At 39.2% G+C, this 21,330-nt stretch overlaps 1 protein-coding gene across 13 annotated transcripts in view; it reads right to left on the bottom strand.

Annotated features, from left to right (window-relative positions):
• Nucleotides 1–21,330, bottom strand: part of CCDC30 (coiled-coil domain containing 30) — a 189,862-nt gene that overhangs the window by 124,492 nt on the left and 44,040 nt on the right. The gene's annotated exons all lie outside the window — the stretch shown is intronic.

Raw genomic sequence — 21,330 nt, 5'->3', positions numbered from 1 at the left:
ATTCATTCATTCAGAGATGGAGTTTCACTCTTTCGCCTAGGCTGGAGTGCAGTGGTGCGATCTTGGCTCACTGCAACCTCTGTCTTCTCGTTTCAAACTATCCTTCTGCCTCAGCCTCCCAAGTAGCTAGGATTACAGGCGTCTGCCACCACACCCAGCTAATTTTTGTATTTTTAGTATTTTTGTATTTTCACCATGTTGGCCAGGCTGGTCTCAAACTCCTGACCTTGTGATCCACCCACCTTGACCTCCCAAAGTACTGGGATTACAGGCGTGAGCCACTGCACCCAGCTCATTTTCCAGTTTTAAAGATTTCTACTTGCTAACATCTTTAAAGAGAAGAAATATTTATTTACAGTGTTCTTCATTAGTCCAATCCAGCTTGCCTTATGTGGGATGACGTAAGTGAAAGGATCACTAGAGTCAACATAAAGCTTTATTTCCTGATTTTAGAAATCCACACAAACTTCAGTCTCGACGACAAGGAAAAGAAAACTGGTTTACATCACAGCTTAGAGGATTGAGATTAGACACACATACACAATTCTGGTACCTAATGTTAAACATTAGGGAAAACTGTGTGATCTTTTCTGAATATCTTTTGAAATAACACAGATGCTCATTTATCCAGAATGTCACAGATAACATTTGTCAAAGAGGGAGGTAGGTTAACCAGGTATTCTCCAACGATCTTCTCCAAGCATGAGTTCTATGATACAGAGAGCCATGTAGAGGTACACCACTGATACCTCCCTTCAAGAAAGTACTTGCCACTCTTCCCAGACAGCCTCCAGTGAATGACTGAGCATGGTGGGAATATTAAGGCGCACCCAATTCTGCCCAATGTGTAATTCCTCTACAGGTTATCAATGTTCCAAAACTGTTTGTTGGGCTGGCAGAGACTTTCTCAGAGCTACGCCACGGTTTGAGGCTCTTCCTATCCAATCAATCTTCCTTCTTTCTCCCTCTCCTTCAACAGATTGTCAGTCCTGCATTGTGATCTGAAGGCTTTCCCTGGCCATGTCTGCTCCTTTCCTTTATTCTTTACAGATGCCCCCTCAATAACTCTTGAAATTCTATGGTCATCTTGGGGCCTGCTTCCCATATCAAGCCTCCTTCACTCGGATATATGAATGACAGAGCAAGGTGTGGGCCACAATTGTACTCACCATGAAATAAAAAAGAAGTCAAATAGTTTAAGCCATTCTCACACGGGTAGTCTTTGGAAAAATATTTCACTTTTGGAATACAACTTATCATAGCTAGCACACCTCTTCTATGTTCCAACTGGTTTGCTCTAGACTTCATTGCCACTAGAAGAGGTACAGGAGGCCGGGTGCAGTGGCTCATGCCTGTAATTCCAGCACTTTTGGAGGCCAAGGGGTCAGGGGGGTGGATCACCTGAGGTCAGCAGTTTGAGACCAGCCTGACCAATGTGGTGAAACCCCATCTCTACCAAAAATACAAAAATTAGCTGGACGTGGTGGTGGGCACCTGTAATCCCAGCTAGTCAGGAGGCTGAGGCAGGATAATCACTGAACCCAGGAGCAGAGGTTGCAGTGAGTTGGTATCACGCCATTGCACTCCAGTCTGGGCAACAAGACCAAAACTCGGTATCAAAAAGAAAAAAAAAATAAGAAAGAAAAAGAAAAAAAAAGAAAGGGTAGAGAAGATGAGAAAACATAACTACCCTCCTTCCCAGACACCACAGGAAGGAGCAATACTCAACATCATTAATCTTTTCCCTAGAATGTGGGAAGGAAGAATGGGAGGTTAGTGAGATTTGCATAAGAGATTCAGTCTGCATTTCTTTATGTTTTGTTTGAAAATTTTGACCTTTTAAAAACTATAGTGTTACATGTGTACAATAATTTCCTTCAGTAATTCTAAAGAAAATGTTATCCTGTTAAGTAAAATCACCTTTCTTCTTATTGATTTGTTTGTATGTTTACTCATTAATTCACTCAACGATTATTGAGTACAAAATATGCCTTCATACTTTGCTGAGTCCTAGGGACATTATTATTCTCATTTTACAGATAAGGAAGTTAAGGACAGAGAGCTAAGTAATTTGTTCCAGGTCACAATGTAATTGATAAGAGCTAGGATGTGAACCCAGGCAGACTGGTTCCAAAGTGTGCTCCCACCATCTAAACTAAACTTGCTTGATCACATCTTTCTGTGTTACGAATAGCCCTGTGGTCCTGTCCTAGTAGAGTGTCACAGTGGGAAAGCACAGATATGCAAGCAGATAAGTTACCCTGTACAGTTATCATCTCTGTAGTAGGGGTGTACAACAAGTACTGAGGCAGTCAGAGGACATTATATATTGACTCAAATCCTTATACTTGCAAGAGGTTTTACTAGAAACACGTGTATTTATTTTCAGGTTACCTTACTGGTCAACTTTACACCCTTCAGAGCAGTTATTTTGAAAAATGATGTACACAACGTATGTTGGAAATCTATGTTTAAAATCACCTCTGAAATGGTGAACACACACAAAAAAACAAAAACAAAAACAAACCCAGATGATAAGTAATCATCTTTCTGGGAAAGGTTGATTTTAGGGGGAACAGTTAACATGTTCAGATATTCAGAGACAAATTTGAAAATTTACTTGTGTAACAGTTTGGGGGATGTTTCATTCTATAAGACAAACTATCTTATGCAACTATGAGGCCAATTTGTAAAGCAAAATTTAAAAATAGTTTTTATCCAATGCATGTGGCAAACATAACTAAAGCACCCCAGGAAAACTGTACTGAAGGATATACAATATTAGGGTAGATACATTTTTGTGTATTCACTTAAAAAATAAAAAATAATTGATTTTAAACCACAGAACATTAAGTCTAGAGAGCCATTCCCTCTGATACAGAGGACAAAAACCTTGGAGATCCATATTTAAAAGATCAATTTCTTTAGCACCTGGAAAAGAGATCCAAATAAAAACAAGACCTGGGAAAAGGATATGAATTATTCAGGTAGTCAAGCAGAGATAGTTCTGGGATGATATCATTTGTATGATTTGACAAAATGAGCCAGAACTTAGAAATTACTCAGGGAGAAGAAAACGACCTCAAAAGCCAACCCTCCAGCAAAAAACAAAACAAAACAAAACAAACAAACAAACAAACAAACAAAAAACCAGACATGAAAAACAGGTCATGGAAAAAGAAAAAAAGGGCCATGATGGAATAATGAGGATGAGATTTTCCTCACCCTTACAAGTGGAAGAGTGGAAAAAAACTTATAAAACAACTCTTCTCAGACATTTAACAAGAGACATTAGGGGACTTTACTCCACTGGAGATGGGTGGAAATTAGGTGACATTACAATTGCCAGGGATTTCTGCCTTGAAATACTTTCCAGAGTGCGGTGATATGAGGGAAATCCTGTATAGAGCATAGTAATCTTGTGGAATTGAGGAGACAGAGAAACGAGTTCAGAAAGATGAAATGGCAGAAATATGTGGGATAGAGTACCAGAGAAAAGGGAGCCACACAGAGAAAAGAACTGCAGAAATCTGCAGTTTTTCAAGTCTTTCCTGAATACTGAGCCACACATGAGTAAGGCAAAACTCCACAAAAATAAGCGAAGAACAATGAGAGAGCTGTAAGAACAATTCTCAGAGGTCAGCAGGGTTAGGAGATGTTTGAGTTCTGACCAGCTAGATCAGAGAGTCCTTATTGAACACCCAGGGTCACAACATAAGAGTAGAACTATTCTAGCCCTAGAATAAAAGCTCCTATAAATCTGCCCTAAGGAAGCTTAAAAACAATCCAAAAAGAATTAAGCTATTCAGCAAGTAATTTAACCTATTGTGAAAACAATGTTTAATATTATTTAAGCAAGACAATAAAATTAGGTCCTCAACAATATGAAATTCATAATGTCCAATATCCAGTAAAACATTATTAAACCTTCAAAGAAGCAAGTGCATCACAACTAGGAAAAAAATCAGTGAATAGAAATAGACCTAGAAGTGACAATGTATTTTTTAAGAGAACTAATGAATAAAAGATAAAAGATATTCAAAAAAGAACTAATGAAATTTCTAAAGATAAAATTTTCAATACTTTAAATGAGTGATTCACAGGATGGGATTAAAAACACAATAAACACTACAGAAAAAAAAATTAGTGAACTTGAAAACAACAATAGAAATTATCAAACTAGAACAAAGAGAGAAAAACTGGGGAAAAAATGAACACAGCCTTTGTGAAAATACCAAAGGATGTAAAACACATGTAGTTGGAGTCACAGAAGTAGAGCAATACAAAAAATTTTGAAGAAATGAAGAACTAATGGCTAAACTTTTTCCATATTTGAGGAAAACTATAAACTCACAGAATCTAGAAGCTCAAATACTCCCAAGCAAAAGTACTAAGAAAACCAAGACAAACTGTAATCAAACTGCTAAAAAAAATCTCATAAATACCAGAGAAAAAAGAAATAGTACATATGCAAAAACAAAGTTAAGAATGACTATGAGCTTGTCAAAAACTATGAAAGCAAGAAGACAAAGGAATGATATCTATAAAGTATTGTTAAAAGAAAGTCAACTTAAAATTCTATATCCAGTGAAAATATTCTTCAAAAATGAAGGCTAGGAGAGATGATAGATTGGGAAGCACCAGAAATCTGTCTCTCCACCTAAACAATAATCCTGCTGGTGGAATCTGTCTGATACAAATATTTTTGAACTCTGAAGTCTATTAAAATCTTGAAACTTCTAGAGAAAGGGTTGGATGGTAAATTGCTGTTAATTTCAATCAATTTAAGCTCTTATCCCTGCAGCGGCTATCTCCTCTCCTCCATCCATGTGGCAGGCAGTGTGCATGAGTTCCTGGAACAGCTTGCATGCAACATGTGGGAGTCAAAATGAGCAACAGGGATGCTTTCCTTTAAGCATTGGGGATTTGTATTCTGATCGGTGATTGCTGCTTCCGCTCATGTAGGTACAGACACAGAGTCAGGTGGCCATTTTTGCACCACCACCCATTGTTGCAAGCCCCTCCCCCTCTGGCAGAGGTGACATTCAGGGGATTCAAAGGGCTAGCACCCTTTTTTTCCTCTCTTTAATTTTTCTCTTTTTTCCTTTTTGGAAGCCAGTCATTAAACAGCAGAACATTCAAAAGCAATGGCATATAGAGAGAAAACTGGAAAATCCACTGCATATGATAAGGGAAAGGCACACACTCAGAAAAGACTCTAGAAGACCTTAAGCTTATACGTCAGGTTAATGTCACAACAATAAAAAATAAATAAATAAATAAAGCAAAAACAGCAAACGCTGGGAGGGTGGCGAATCTGATTTCGAGAGTTACCACATTAGATTCAAATGTTCAATTTTCAAGAAAATAAAAAACCATACAAAGAAACAGGAAGGTGCGTCCCATTTAAAACTTAAAAAAAGAAAAAAAAAAAAAGTAAAGTAAACCAACAGAAACTGTCCCTGAAAAAGACCATATGGTAGATCTACTACACAAAGACTTTTAAAAAACTATATTAAGGAAGCTTATGGAGACATGGAGAAAGTCAAGAAAATAATGTATGAACAAAACAGAAATATCAATAAAGAGACAGAAAACCTAAAAAGAAACAAAAAGAATGTCTAGAACTGAAAAGTACAACAACTGAAATAAAAAATTCACTATAGGGATTCAAAGGCAAATTTGAGCAGGCAGAAGAAGGAATCAGTGAACCTGAAGATAGGACAATTAAAATTACTGAGTTTGAGGAACAACAACAAAAAAAATCGAAGAAAAGTAAACAGAGCCTAAGGCAGCTGTGGGACATCGTCAGGTGGGCCAGCATACACACTGGGGAGTCTCAGAAGAAAGGGAGGGCAGAGAGATTATTTGAAGAAATAATGGCTGAAAACTTCCCAAATTTGATGAAAGGCATGAATACAAACAACCAAGAGGCTCAACCAACTCGAAATAAGATTAGCTCAGAGATGACCACACCAAGACACATTATAATCAAATGAAAGACAAAACCAAAACAAAATGTTGAAAGCAGCAAGAGAGAAGCAATTTATCACACACAAGGAATCCTCAATGAGATTAACAGCAGAATTCTCCTCAGAAACTTTGGCAACCAGAAGGCAGTTGGCTGAAATATTCAAAATTCTAACAGGAAAAGCTGTCAGTCAAGAATCCTGTATCTGGCAAAACTGGTCCTTCAGAAATGAGACAGAATTTAAGACATTCCTAGATATGTCTGGAGGGAAAAAGCTGTAAAGTTGTTTATATTATACCTGCTATTCAAGAAATGCTAAAAGGAGTCCTACAGGTTGAAATGAAAGGACAGTAGACAATAACCCAAAGCCATATGAAATGAATAAAGATCTTAGTAAAAGTAATTACACTGGCTATTATAAAAACCAGTACTGGCTGGGTGCAGTGGCTCACGCCTGTAATCCCAGCACTTTGGGTGGCTGAGGTGGGCGGATCACCTGAGGTCAGGAGTTTGTGACCAGCCTAGCCAACATGGTGAAAACCTGTCTCTACTAAAAATACAAAAATTAGCCAGGTGAAGTGGTGTGTGCCTGTAATCCCAGCTACTCGGGAGGCTGAGGTGGGAGAATCACACACTCCAGCCTGGGCAACAGAGTGAGACTCCATCTCAGAAAAAAAAAAAAAAAAAGTACTATTTTAACAATGGTTTGTAACTCCACTTTTTTGTTGTCTACGTGATTTAAGAAAGTATACATTTAAGAAAATTATTGCTCTAAGAGCTAGTATTATTGTAACTTTGATTTAGAACTCCACATTTTCGCTTCCACATAAATTGAAAAGATTCCTTTTTTTTAGTTGTTAGTTTATGTTTTTGGAAACACATTTGTACAAAGATGTAATTTTGGGACATCAAAACTGAAAGGGATAGTGATGGCTGTAAATGAGCAGAGTTTTTGTATGATACTGAAGTTAACCTAAAAAAATTCAAATTAGAGTATCATAACTTTAAGATGTTAAATGTAACTTTCACATTAACCTTAAGTAAAATAGTTACAGAATATACACAAAGGAAAATGAGAAGAAAAGTAAAGTGTTTTACTATCCAAAATCAACTAAACATAAAAAGGTAATGCAGGAAATAAGTGGGGGAAGCTAACAAAGCATATAGAAGACAAATAGCAAAATGACAGAAGTAAGACCCCCCATTTTCTGTAATTATTTTAAATGTAAATGGATTAAACTCTATAATAAAAATACAGAGATTGGCAAATTGGGTTTAAAAAAGTCCAGCTACAGTTGGCTCTCTGCATCTGTGAGTTTCATATCTGCCATTTCAACCAATCCTAGATTGAAAATATTTTTAAAAATAACAATATGACAATAAAATGCAAATAAAAATGATACATCATAACAACTACTTATACAACACTTACATTGTATTAAGTATTATAAGTACTCTAGAGATGATTTAAAGTATATGGGAGAATGTGCCTACGTTCTATGCAAATACCTATACCATTTTATATAAGGGACTTGAAAATTTTTTATCTGTGAGGGGTCCTGGAATAAATCCCCTTATGATACTGTGGGATGACTGTATATATGGTCTAAAAGAGACACAAATAGACTGAATGTGAGAGAATGAAAAAAGACATTTCATGCAAACAGTAACCAAATTAGAACAGGGAAATTACTACCCTATACTAATATCAGACAAAATAAACATTCAATTTTAAAAAGGTTACAAAATATTATAAAATATATATTAATAAAAGGTTCAATATAGTAAGAAGATATCATAATTATAAATATTTTGGCAAATAATAACAGACCATCAAAAAACATAAAGAAAAAATTTACAGAATTGAAGGGAGAAACAGACTGTTCAAGAATAAATGGAGTCAATACTCTACTCTCAATAATGCATTAAATAACCAGAGCAAAAGTAGGTAAGGAAATAGAGGACTTGAACAACACAATAAGCCAACTAGACCTAACAGACATATACAAGATGCTCTATCCAACAGCAAAAGCATACACATTCTTCTCAACTGCACACAGGACAATCTCCAAGATAGATCATATGTTAAACCACAAATTAAGTATCAATAGATTTTAAAAACAGATATTATACAAAGTATCTTCTCCAACTGAAACAGGATAAAGTTAGAAATTAACAGGAGGAAAACAGAAAAATTCGCAATTTGTAGAAACCAAACAACACACTTTCAAACAACCAATGGATCAAATAAAAAATCACAAAGAAATTAGAAAATACTTAAAGATGAGGCTGGGGGCTGGGCACAGCAGCTTACACCTGTAATCCGAGCACTTTGGGAGGCTGAGGCAGGTGGATCACGAGGTCAGGAGATCGAGACCATCCTGGCTAACACAGTGAAACCCCATCTGTACTAAAAATACAAAAAAAAAAAAAAATTAGCTGGGCATAGTGGCAGGCACCTGTAGTCCCAGCTACTCAGGAGGCTGAGGCAGGAGAATGGCGTGAACTCAGGAGGCGGAGCCTGCAGAGAGCCAAGATCGCGCCACTGCACTCCAGCCTAGGCAACAGAGTGAGACTCTGTCTCAAAAAAAAAAAAAAAGGATGAGGCTGGGCATGGTGGCTCATGCCTGTAATCTCAGCACTTTGAGAGGCTAAGATAGGCAGATCACGAGTTCAGGAGTTTGAGACCAGCCTGACCAACATGGTGAAACCCCGTCTCTACCTAAAATACAAAAATTAGCTGGGCGTGGTGGTGTGCACCTGTAATCCCAGTACTCAGGAGGTTGAGGCAGCAGAATTGCTTGAATCTGGGAGGCAGAGGTTGCAGTGAGCCGAGATCATGCCGCTGCACTCCAACCTGGGCAACAGAGTGAAACTCTGTCTCAAAGAAAAAAAGAAAGAAAGAAAGAAGGAAGGAAGGAAGGAAGGAAGGAAGGAAGGAAGGAAGGAAGGAAGGAAGGAAGGAAAAAATACTTAAAGATGAATGAAAATTAAATCATAAAACACCAAAACTTACAGATACAGAAAAAGCAAAGTCGGTGGCTCAAGCCTGTAATCCCAGCACTTTGGGAGGCCGAGAAGGGCGGATCACAAGGTCAGGAGATCAAGACCGTCCTGGATAACACGGTGAAACCCCGTCTCTACTAAAAAATACAAAAAACTAGCCAGGCGAGGTGGCGGGCGCCTGTAGTCCCAGCTACTTGGGAGGCTGAGGCAGGAGAATGGCGTAAACCCGGGAGGCGGAGCTTGCAGTGAGCTGAGATCCGACCACTGCACTCCAGCCTGGGTGACAGAGCGAGACTCCGTCTCAAAAAAAAAAAAAAAAAAAAAAAAAAAAAAAAAAGAAAAAGCAAAGTGAAGTGGGGAAATTTGTAACTGCTTACATTAAAAAATAAGAAAGGTCTCAAATCAACAAGCTAACTTCACAACTTAAAGAACTATAAAAGGAAAAACAAAACAAATCTAAAGCTAGCAAAAGGAAGGAAATAATAAAGATTAGAAAAGAGATAAATGAAAGAAATGAAAAACAATCAAGAAAATATACAAAACCTTTTGTTCTTTGAAAATATCAACAAAATTGACAAATCTTTAATCATATCTACTAAGAAAAAAAGAGAGAAGACTCGAATTATTAAATTAGGAAGTGAGGGCATTCCAACAGATACTAGAGAAATAAAAGTGATTATAAGAGCGTACTATGAATTACTGTATGCCTAGAAACTGGATGACCTAAATGAAATGCAGAAATGTCTTTTTTTTTTTTTTTTTTTTGAGATGGAGTCTCGCTCTGTCGCCCAGGCTGGAGTGCAGTGGCTGGATCTCAGCTCACTGTAAGCTCCGCCTCCTGGGTTTACACCATTCTCCTGCCTCAGCCTCCCAAGTAGCTGGGACTACAGGCGTCTGCCACCTCGCCCAGCTAGTTTTTTGTATTCTTTAGTAGAGACAGGGTTTCACCGTGTTAGCCAGGATGGTCTCGATCTCCTGACCTCGTGATCCACCCGTCTCGGCCTCCCAAAGTGCTGGGATTACAGGCTTCAGCCACTGCAACCGGCGCAGAAATTTCTAAAAACACAGCTTGGCATGGTGGCTCATGCCTGTAATCACAGCATTTTGGGAGGCCAAGGTGGGCGAATCACAAGGTCAGGAGTTCGAGACCAGCTGGCCAACATGGGAAAACCCTGTCCCTACTAAAAATTACAAAAAAATTAGCTGGGTGTGGTGGCAGGTGCCTGTAATCCCAGCTACTTGGGAGGCTGAGGCAGGAGAATCACTTGAACTCAGGAGGAGGAGGATGCAGTGAGCTGAGACCGTGCCATTGCACTCCAGCCTGGGCAACAAGAGAGAAACTCTGTCTCAATAAAACAAAACAAACAAAACAAAACAAAACAAAAAAACAAGAAATTTCTAAAAACACAAAGCCTATCAAGACTAAATCACAAAGAAACAGAAAATCTGAATAGACTACCTAGTAAGAAGAATGAATCAGTAAGTAAAATCTCCCAACAAACAAAAGCCCTAGACCTGATGGCTTCATTAGTGAATTCTACCAAACATTTAAAGAAGAACTAATACCCTTTTTCCCAATGTTCCTTTAAGAAAATGAAGTGGAAGAAATACTTCTTAACACATTTGAAGAGGACATAATTACTCTAACAGCAAAGCTAGATAAAGATACCACATGAAAAGTAAACTACAGGCCAATGCCCCTTAAGAACGCTGATGAAAAAATCCTCAACAATATACTAGCAAATTGAATTCAGTAGCATATCAAAAGGATTATAAACCATGACCAAGTAGAATTCAGTCCTGGAATGCAAGGATGGTTCAACATGTGAAACTAAATCAATGTAATACATCAGGTTAACAGAATGAACAGAAAAACACCCATATAATAATCTCAGTTGACACAGAAAAAACATTTAACAAAATCCAACATCCTTTCATGATAAAAACACTTGATATGCAACAGAAGGAATCTACCTCAATATAATAAAATCCATATGAAAAATCCACAGTGAACATTATACTCAGTGGTGGAAAGACTGAACGTTTTTGCTCCAAGATCAGACAAGGATGCCTGCACTTGTCATTTCTATCCAACAATGTACTGGAAGTCTTAGCCAGAGCTATCAGACAAGAAAAAAAAAATAAAAGGCATCCAAATTGAAAAGGAAAAAGTAAAATTACAGTCGTGCATTGCTTTGTGACAGGAATACATCCTAAGAAATGTGTTGGTAGGTGATTTTGTCATTGTGCAAACATCATAGAATGTACTTACACAAACCTAGATGGTATATCCTATTACACACCTAGGCTATATGGTTTAGCCTATTGCGCCTAGGCTACAAATCTGTACAGCATGTTACTGTATTAAATACTATAGGCAATTAAACAAAATGGTATTTGTATATCTAAACATATCTAATCAGAAAAGGTACAATGAAAACACAGTATTATAACCATATGGGACTACTGTTGCAAATGTAGTCCATTATGGTGCATGACTGTATCTCTGTTTGCAGATTATATGATCTCATAAGTAGAAACCTAAATATTTCACCAAAAAAAACTTCTTAGAGCTAATAAACTCAAAAAGTAGTAGGACATGAAGTCAACAAACATAAATTAGTTGCATTTCTATACTCTAACAATGAACAATCTGGAAAGGAAATTAAGAAAACAATTCTATTTATAATAGCATCAAACAGAATGAAATACTTAGGAATTAGCTTAATGAAGGGAGGTGAAAGACTTGTACAATAAAAGGTAGAAAACATTGGTGGAAAAATTAGGAAGATGAAAATAAATTGAAAGATATTCATGTTCATGATTGGAAAACTATTGTTACAATGTAAATACTATCCGAAGCTATCTACAGATTCAATATAATCCCTATCAAAATTCCAAAAATATTTTTTGCAGAAATAAAACAATCCATCCTAAAATTTGTACAGAGCCTAAAGGGACCCCAAGCAGCCACAACAATCTTGAAAAAGAAAAACAAAGTTGGAGGACTCACACTTTCTGATTTCAAAACTTACTACAAAGCTGCAGTTTTCAAAACAGTGTAATAATTGAATAAAGACAGATACATAGACCAAGGGAATACAACAGACATCCCAGAAACAAACTCTTGCATATTTGATCTTGCATATTTGATATTTAAATGTTTGGTAGAATTCACTAATGAAGCCATCAGTTCTAGGGCTTTTCTTTATTGAATAATTTTCAACAATAGTGCGAAGATGATTCATTGAGGAAAGACAGTTTTCTAGTAAATGGTGATAAAATAGAACATCCACATGAAAAAAATAAGTTAGACACTTACCTTACACTATTCACAAAAAATTCAAAAAGGATAAAAAGACCTAAACACAAGAGCTAAAACTATAAAATTCTTTTGCAGAAAACTTAGGGGAAACTCTCCATGACTATGGATTTGGCGATGATTTATTGGATATGACACCAAAGACACAGGCAACAAAAGAAAAATTTAAACATTGTATTTCATAAAAACTAAAAACTTTTGAATATGGAAATAGCACTACTGGCCAAGTGTGGTGGCTCACACCTGAAATCCTACCACTTTGGGAGGCCAAGGTGGGAGGATTGCTTGAAGCCAGGAGTTTGAGACCAGCCTGGGCAACACAAGACCCCACTTCTACAATTTATTTTTAATTAGTTAGGCATGGCGGCATTTGTCTTTGGTCCTAGCTACTCAGGAGGCTATGGCAGGAGGATTCCTTGAGTACGGGAGTTGGAGGTTACGGTGAGCTATGATCGTACCATTGCACTCCTGCCTGAGTGACACAGCAAGACCCTGTGTCATAAATAAATAAAATAACACTATCAACAAAGTAGAAGGGCAACCTACAAAATAGGAGAAAATATTTGCAAATATGTATCTGATGAAGAATATTAACATCTAGAATATATAGAGAACTTTAAAACTTATAATAAAAACCAAACCTAATTCAATAATGGGGAAATAATTTAAATAGACATTTCTCCAAAGAAGATAAACAAATGACTAATAAATCACTAGGGAAATGCAAATCAAAACCACAAAGAGATACTACCTGTCTTAGTCCATTTTGTATTGCCATAGCAGAATACCTGAGCTGAATAATTTATAAAGAAAAGAGGGTTATTTGGTTCATGCTTCTGGTGGCTAGCAAATTCAAGACTGAGCAGCTGCATGTGGTAAGGGCCTCATGCTATTTCAGCTTATGCTGAAAAATGGAAGAGAAGAAGACATGAGCAAGGAGAGCACGTGGAGAAAGAGGAGGCAAGAGAGAAACCAAGGAAGTCAGATTCTTTTTTTTTTTTTTTTTTTTTTTTTTGAGATGGAGTCTTGCTCTCTTGCCCAGGCTGGAGTGCAGTGGCACCATCCCAGCTCAAGTGATTCTCTTGCTTCAGCCTCCCGAGGAAGTCAGATTCTTCATGTAAACTAAATCTTGTAAGAGCAAGACTCACCCCGACGGGAAGGCCTTAATCTATTCATGAGGGATCTTCCCCAAGGCCCAAACACCTGTCACTCGGTCCCACCTCCCAATACCACCACACTGGGGATCAAATTTCAACATGAAAAGGAGTTTTGGCAGGGACAAGCCATATCCAAACCATAGTACCACTTTACACAATTAGGATGGCTACCATAAAAAAAACAGACAACAACAAATGTTGGCAATGATGTGGAGAAATTAGTATGATTCTGCGTGGTTGGTGGAAATGTAAAGTGATATAGTTCCTGTGGAGAATAGTATGACAGTTCCTCCAGAAAAAGTAGACATAGAATTTCCATATCATCTGACAATTTCACTTCTGGTTATATACCCCAAAGTATTTAAAGCAGGGACTCAAATATGTATTTGTACACCCATTATTTACACTAGATACAATGTGGAAGCTACCCAAGTGTCCACTGACAGACAATGTGGTATATACATACAATGGAATATGATTCAGCCTTAAAAAAGAAGGAAATTCTGACACACGTTATAACATGAATGAACCTTGAAGACATCATTCTAAGTTAACCAAGCCAATCACAAAAAGATAAATAGCACATGATTCCCCTTATATGAAGTATCTAGAGTAGTCAAAATCATAGAGGCAGATAGTAAAATGGTAGTGGCCAGAGGCTGGAGGCAGGGAGTATCTTAGTCCCTTTGGACTATTATAACAAAATACCATAGACTAGGTAATTTACAAACAATAGAAGTTTATTTCTCAGAGTTCTAGAGGCGAAAAGTTAAAGATTAAGGTGCTGGTAGGTTTGGTGTCTAGTGAGGCACCTTTCTGCTTCCAAGTTGGCACCTTGTTGCTGCATTTTCCAGAAGAAATGAACACAATGTGCACACACAGTCTCATTTCAACCTCAAGGCCTTTTATAAAAATGCTAATACCATTCGTGAGGGCTCTGCCAAATCATCTCCCAAAGACCACATCTCTTAATACTGTTGCATTCTAGAGTTACCATCACAAAATTCCACAAACTGGGGTCTTAAAACAATAGAAATGTATTATCTCACAGTTCTGAAGGCTAGAAATCTGAAATCAAGGTATTAGTAGGGCCATGTTCCTTTTGAGACTCTGGGTAGCATCCTTTTCTTGACTCTTCCTAGCTTCTGATGATGGTTGCTTATTCTTGTTTTTTATTGGCTTGTAGCTGCATCATTTGTCTCTGCCTCTGTAATCACATGGCATTCTCTCTGTGTATGACTGTCTTCACATGGCATTTCTTCTTGTTATAACTGTACTAGTCATATTGGATTAAGGCCCACCCTAATGAACTCATCTTAACTTGATTACTTCTTCAAAAGTCCTATTTCCAAATAACATCACATTTACAGGTCCTGGGGGTTAGGACTTCAATATATTTTGGGGTAGAGGACACAAGTCAATACATAAGAGGCCAAGCACAGTGGCTTACGCCTGTAGTCCCAGCACTTTGGGAGGCCAAGGTGTGTGGATCACCTGAGGTCAGGAGTTCAAGACCAGCCTGGCCAACATGGTGAAACCCCATCTATAAAAAAATACAAAAATTAGCCAGGTATGACGATGGGTGCGTGTAATCTCAGCTACTTGGGAGGGTGAGGCAGGAGAATCACTTGAACCTGGTAAGCTGAGGTTATAGTGAGCCGAGATCTTGCCATTGCACTCCAGCCTGGGCAACAGAGCAAGACTCCATCTCAAAAACAAAAACAAAAACAAAACACATAAGAGACTAATGTACAAAATATATAAAGAGTTCCTGCAACTCAACAAAAAGAACAAATAACTCCATTAAAAATTGGCAAAGGATTTGAAAAAATATTTGCCAAAGAAGATATGCAAATGGCTAACAAGCACTTGAAAAAACAGGTACTCAATATCATTAGTCACTCAAGAAATATCAATCAAAACCACATTGAGATATTACTTCACAACAGCTAGGATGGTTATAATAAGAAAGAAGGATAAGTGTTGGAGAAGATGTGGAGAAACTGCAACCCTCATACACTGCTGATGGGATGTAAAATAGTACATCTGCATTGGAAAACAATCTGGTGGTTCCTCAGAAGGTTAAATGTAGAGTTATCATATGACCCAATAATTCTACTTCTCGGAATATCCCCAAGAGACATGAAAACATATGTCCATACAAAAACTTACAAATGAACATTCATAACAGCATTATTCATAATAATCACAAAGCAGAAGCTATCAAATGTCCAATTGATGAATAAATAAACAAAATGTGATATATATCTGATATAGTTTGGATGTTTGTCCTCACCTAATCTCGTGTTGAAATGTGATCTCCAATGTTGGAGGTGGGGCATTAGTGGGAGGCATTTTGATCATGAGGGTGAATCCCTCATGAATGGCTTAGTACCCTCCCCACAGTAATAAGTTCACATGAGATATGGTTGTTAAAAAGAGGCTAAGCCCAGGCTGGGCGCGGTGGCTCAAGCCTGTAATCCCAGCACTTTGGGAGGCCGAGACAGGTGGATCACGAGGTCAGGAGATCGAGACCATCCTGGCTAACATGGTGAAACCACGTCTCTACTAAAAAAATACAAAAAATTAGCCAGGCGAGGTGGCGGGCACCTGTAGTCCCAGCTACTCGGGAGGCTGAGGCAGGAGAATGGTGTGAACCCGGGAGGCGGAGCTTGCAGTGAGCTGAGATCCGGCCACTGCACTCCAGCCTGGGCGACGGAGTGAGACTGTCTCAAAAAAAAAAAAAAAAAAAAAAAAGAGGCTAAGCCCTTCCCCCTCTCTCATCATGAGACACACCTGCTACTCCTTTGCCTTCAGTCATGACTGTAAGCTTCCTAAGGCCCCCACCAGAAGCATATGCCATCATTATGCTTCTTGTACAGCTTGCAGAACCATGAGCCAAAATAAAACTCTTTTCTTTATAAATTAACCAGCCTCAGGTACTCCTTTATAGCGACACAAAATACAGTAATGATATAGGAGTTAAAAAGAAATTATTTAGGCAGATTGTGAGGGTAAGGAAGTCCTCATTAAGGTTTTACTTTTCATGAAAAGCATCCCCAAAATCATTTTCTTTTCTAACAAAGAGCAGCCTGTAAAATTGAGCTGCAGACATAGACAAGCAAACTGAAAACTTGCACAGGTGAATGCTGGCAGTTGTGCCAATAGGAAAAGGCTACCTGGGACTAGCCATGATCAAAATGGCAGCTCCATCTTCCCTTCTCTTTGCCAGCCACATGTACAGTAAGGAGCACACAAGATGGCACTGGCCAAGTAGAAAGCCCGTTTACATATTAAGATTAGGGTGGGGTGACAAGCCTTCCCTACATGTTATATAAACATTATACCTGGTCAGAACAATCTGTTGGCCCTACAAAGTCAGACACTGCCTCCTCAATCCTGCCTATAAAATCTGCTGCGGTCTGCTACAGGCCAGCTTTTCCCTTTCAGATGTCCCTGTCTCTCACAAGAGACAGAGTTGCTCTCCTCTCTCCTTTCTTCTGCCTATTAAACTTGCCTTCCTTAACCCACCCATGTATGTCCATGACCTTAATCTTCTTGGCATGAGACTATGAACCCTGGATATTTCCCCAGACAATGATGCTGCTTCATTTGGGGGCTCATCTGGGATCAGAACCAGAACAGTAGGTATAATCATCAGAGTGGTAAGAATGGGAACAAACCTCAAATCTGTCCTTTAATTTTGAGGCTCTTGGCCTCCATTTTAGAATCAAATCAAACTAAATAAAAAATACTAGGCTCCCGTCAGCCATTTAAAAACAGTTAGCATGGCTGCCAGCCTTACAAGATGCAGGAGTGAGGCTTACTGGGAAGAACATGGAGAATCCCCCAGCACCCACAGGTTGCTGGGCATGTTGGCCATGTTTGAACCAGTTTCTTTTCATGTTGGGCCTAGCCACTGCATGGGGCTGAGTAAGGTCCTGGAACAACTGAGGATTTCTGTTAAGGGCAACACTCTGCTATTATCCAAAGGCTTCTGGACTAATCCCAGCCTCTGACTGCTCGACTGGGTGTTGGCAAAAAGGATGTCCAGCTACCCTGTTGCAAAATTTCCTTCTTTTCTATCCATGGTTGCCATGTCTCCTATCCTCTCAGTGTGTGCAAGATACAGGAAGTTTTACAGCTCAGGGAAGTAATCCTGTTAGGCAAGATCAGGAAATGCTACAGTAAAGGATACAACTCAGGGGAATGTTGTTGTGATTTTCTAGGAACAGAGGGTCTCCCTCTGCTCCCCACAGTGAGGTCACTCTCTGCCCTTAGTCTGGAGAGCACATGGCATTTCCAGGTTACTCTCTGCCCTTTGTCAGGAAAGCATATGGCATTTCCAGGTCTGTTGGGAACAGGCCCCCAAATCTGGCCATAAACTGGCCCCCAAACTGGCCATAAACAAAATCTCTGCAGCTCTGTAACATGCTCGTGATGGCCTTGATGCCCATGCTGGAAGGTTGTCGGTTTACTGGAATGAGGGCAAGGAACACCTGACCCACTCAGGGTGGAAAACTGCTTAAGGCATTCTTAAACCACAAACAATAGCATGAGTGATCTGTGCCTTAAGGACATGTTCATGCTGCAGATAACTAGCCAGAGCTCATCCCTTTATTTTGGCCCATCCCTTTGATTCCCATAAGGAATACTTTTAGTTAATCTATAATCTATAGAAACAATGCTTATCACTGGCTTACTGTCAATAAATATGTGGGTAAATCTCTGTTCAAGGTTCTCAGCTCTGAAGGCTGTGAGACCCCTGATTTCCCACTCCACACTCTATATTTCTGTGTGTGTGTGTCTTTAATTCCTCTAGTGCTGCTGGGTTAGGGTCTCCACAACTGAGCTGGTCTCAGCACAGGTCACTCTCTGCCCTTGGTCTGGAGAGCACATGGCATTTCAAGGTCAAAAGCACCACCTAGAGGAATAAAATTCCTCTCCATGAGGCACAATGTCATTCCTTTGCCAAGGCACTCTAGCTTCCCAATTCTCCTCCTTTTTGCACCCATATACTAAAAATCAGGCTATATGGCTGTTCTGTAAATGGGAAAACTCTGCTTTCAACAATTAGGAGTAAAATGTCCTCTGGCACCAAATTTAGTCTTGATACTGTCCCATTGGCAGGAAAAACGCCATTTGGTCCCTATGTTCTTTTAAGGCACCTAGTCTACCTCCAATTAGAACAGTACTTAAATAGTAAGGGAATTTTAGGTCCAGAAGTTAACCAGAACCATTCTCTAAGGGGAAATGCTTTAGCATGGGCCATAATAGCAGGATATAGAGTTCAATCTAGTACCCTTTCTCCATTAAAGGGTACTAGATTGGCCTTGTCCAAATGCAACTATTACATAGTATTTCCTGAGATCCATCTTTGAGGGAGCCACGTAGCACAGAAGTCTAGGAAGTCAAAGGGAAATCACAAGTGGAGGACTAGAGTCACATGGGTAATTGTGACTAATTCCAATTGCTTAGTTCCTCTGGTTCCACAGCTGGGAGTCGTGCCTGCAACCATGGGTGGCACATCTAACAAGGTGCTGGGACCCAGGAACCAAGGAGGGAAAACAGTAAGGGGGATGCCCTCACTGTCTTCCCCTCCACCCTGGGTCACACTGAAAGGAAGGGGATTAAAGGGACGTCTTTTTCTTGCTTCCCTTTCTAAATGGGTAACAGATCATCTTCAGCTTGCACCTCTCTGTAGTGCATTCTGAAGCACAAGGACTCCTTTGACCCTGAGACTTTGAAGAAAAAGTGGCTCATTTTCTTTTACACAAGAGCATGGCCTTTTTACTAGATCTTCACAAGAGTTGCACAATCAACCCAACCCTTATAGCAGTCATATCAGGCAGACCTACAGAGAATGATTCCCCCAAATTAGAGAAGCAACTTCCAGGAAAGCCATCTGAGGATTCCCCTTATTCAGGGCCCCCTCAAGTTCCCTTCTCATTACAGGACCTTAGACAAATAAAGGGAGACTTAGGCCAATTTTCTGACGATGCTGATAAGTATATAGAAGCTTTCCACATTTTTTTCTTTTTTGAGATGGAGTCTTGCTCTGTCACTCAGGCTGGAGTGCAGTGGTGTGATCTCAGCTCACTGCAACCTCCACTTCCCAGGTTTAAGTGATTCTCCTGCCTCAGCCTCCCAAGTAGCTGGGACCAGAGGTACGTGCCACCACATCCAGCTAATTTTTGTATTTTTAGTAGAGACGGGGTTTCACCATGTTGGCCAGGATGGTCTTGATCTCCTGACCTCATGATCTGCCACTTGGCTTCCCAAAGTGCTGGGATTACAGGCATGAGCCACCGCGCCTGGCCTCCAAAATTTAACTCAAGTGTTTAACCTCTCACAAAGGGATTTTATGCTGTTCCTAAGCCAAACCCTAACCATGGCTGAAAAATAGCCAGCTCTGCAGACAGCAGAGAAATTCAGAGATGAGCAAAATATATCCTATGGTAGGTCAAAAGGAAAAGAGAAAATAGAGAGAGTGAAGAAACAGGGGAACCATCATTCCCAATTGGAAGAGAGGCAGTACTTCTTGACAACCCTAATTCAAACCCTCAAATGCAACTTCCAGAAGCCCTGGTCCTTCCTGTCCACCATCTACATTGTCAGCTCCTCCAATTCTACAACACAAACCCCCTACACTTTCTATGGTATTTTTCCTTCCTTTTTTCATGGTTTATAATGTTCCTCCAAACTGGGAAAAGTTAATTTCCCCAAACCTTAAAATGCTTGGCTTAGAGTTGAGCTTGGAGGAAGGGAACCCAGAAGCTTGACATGCTGGCAAAAGGGTAAATGTTTTATGTATTTTTATGTTTTACTTGTTTTTTTTTTATTTTATTTTATTTTATTTTATTTTATTTTTTTAACCAGTTGGGCTTTTGGCTTCTCTCTCTCTCTGTGCAAACTGGTAAAATGAATAAGTATCACCGTTTATATTCTCTGCAAAGTTTTAATTAATGAAAGAGGATTTGTGAGGTTGGGTCTTAACTTGCAGCCAGTACAGTGTGCATTGTGTCTCTTTCTGCATGATTTTGTTAAAAGAAAGGGTACCTTAGGTTAGGATACAGGCCCAGGACCTCATAAGCCTGTTGATCAAGTCAGCCCAACAAAATGTTCAGTAACAAACTTTGCTCCAGGCCTCTATCTTGTTTTATGTCCTTGGGAACATGACCTGTAGCCACATGGCAATACTTTGTTTTAGTCCCCACCATCGTAAAATGGTGTCTGTCTTCTGTGCTAAGTCAGTTCCTGGGTAGGGGTCACAAAATCAGATAAGCCAGCTTATCGATCTGGGTGGTGCTAGTTGATCCATCAAGTGCAGGGTTTGCAAAATATCTTAAGCACTGACCTTGACAGCAGTTTAGGGAGAGTCAAAATCTTGTAGCCTCCAGCTGCATGGCTCCTAAGCAATGGTTTCTAATCTTGTGGCTACTTTCTTGGTCTGCTTCCCAGGAAAGAGGGATGGTTATCACCTTTGTTTTAGACTATAAACTGTAAACCATGCTCCTTCCAGAGTTGGTTCAACCTATGCCTAGGGATGGGGAAGGACAGCTTTGGGGCTGGAAGCAAGATGGAGCGGGTTGGGTCAAAACTCTTTCACTGTCTCATCACAGTTTTGCAATGAAGGTTTCAAAAGCTGCTTACCACTCCTTTGAAAGTACCTCATATACTCGCAGCTAAGTCATAACCTAATTTAGGCTGGTTGGTTTCACCTGTGAGGTTTTTTTAACGTTCAAAAGCTGAAAAACTTAACTGCTTGGTGTGGCTAAAGTCAAGTAACAAGGGATTTAAAAGGATTTTCTTAAAGAGTGCTCAGTTTAATTAAAAGTGGATATCCAAGCAAAGGTATATTTTAAAAACCTTTA

Source organism: Macaca thibetana, chromosome 1, assembly GCF_024542745.1.
Source record: "Macaca thibetana thibetana isolate TM-01 chromosome 1, ASM2454274v1, whole genome shotgun sequence".
Taxonomy (NCBI): Eukaryota; Metazoa; Chordata; class Mammalia; order Primates; family Cercopithecidae; genus Macaca; species Macaca thibetana.
The sequence above is the reverse complement of the archived record's forward strand: the minus strand, read 5'-3'. Positions and strand labels throughout refer to the sequence as shown.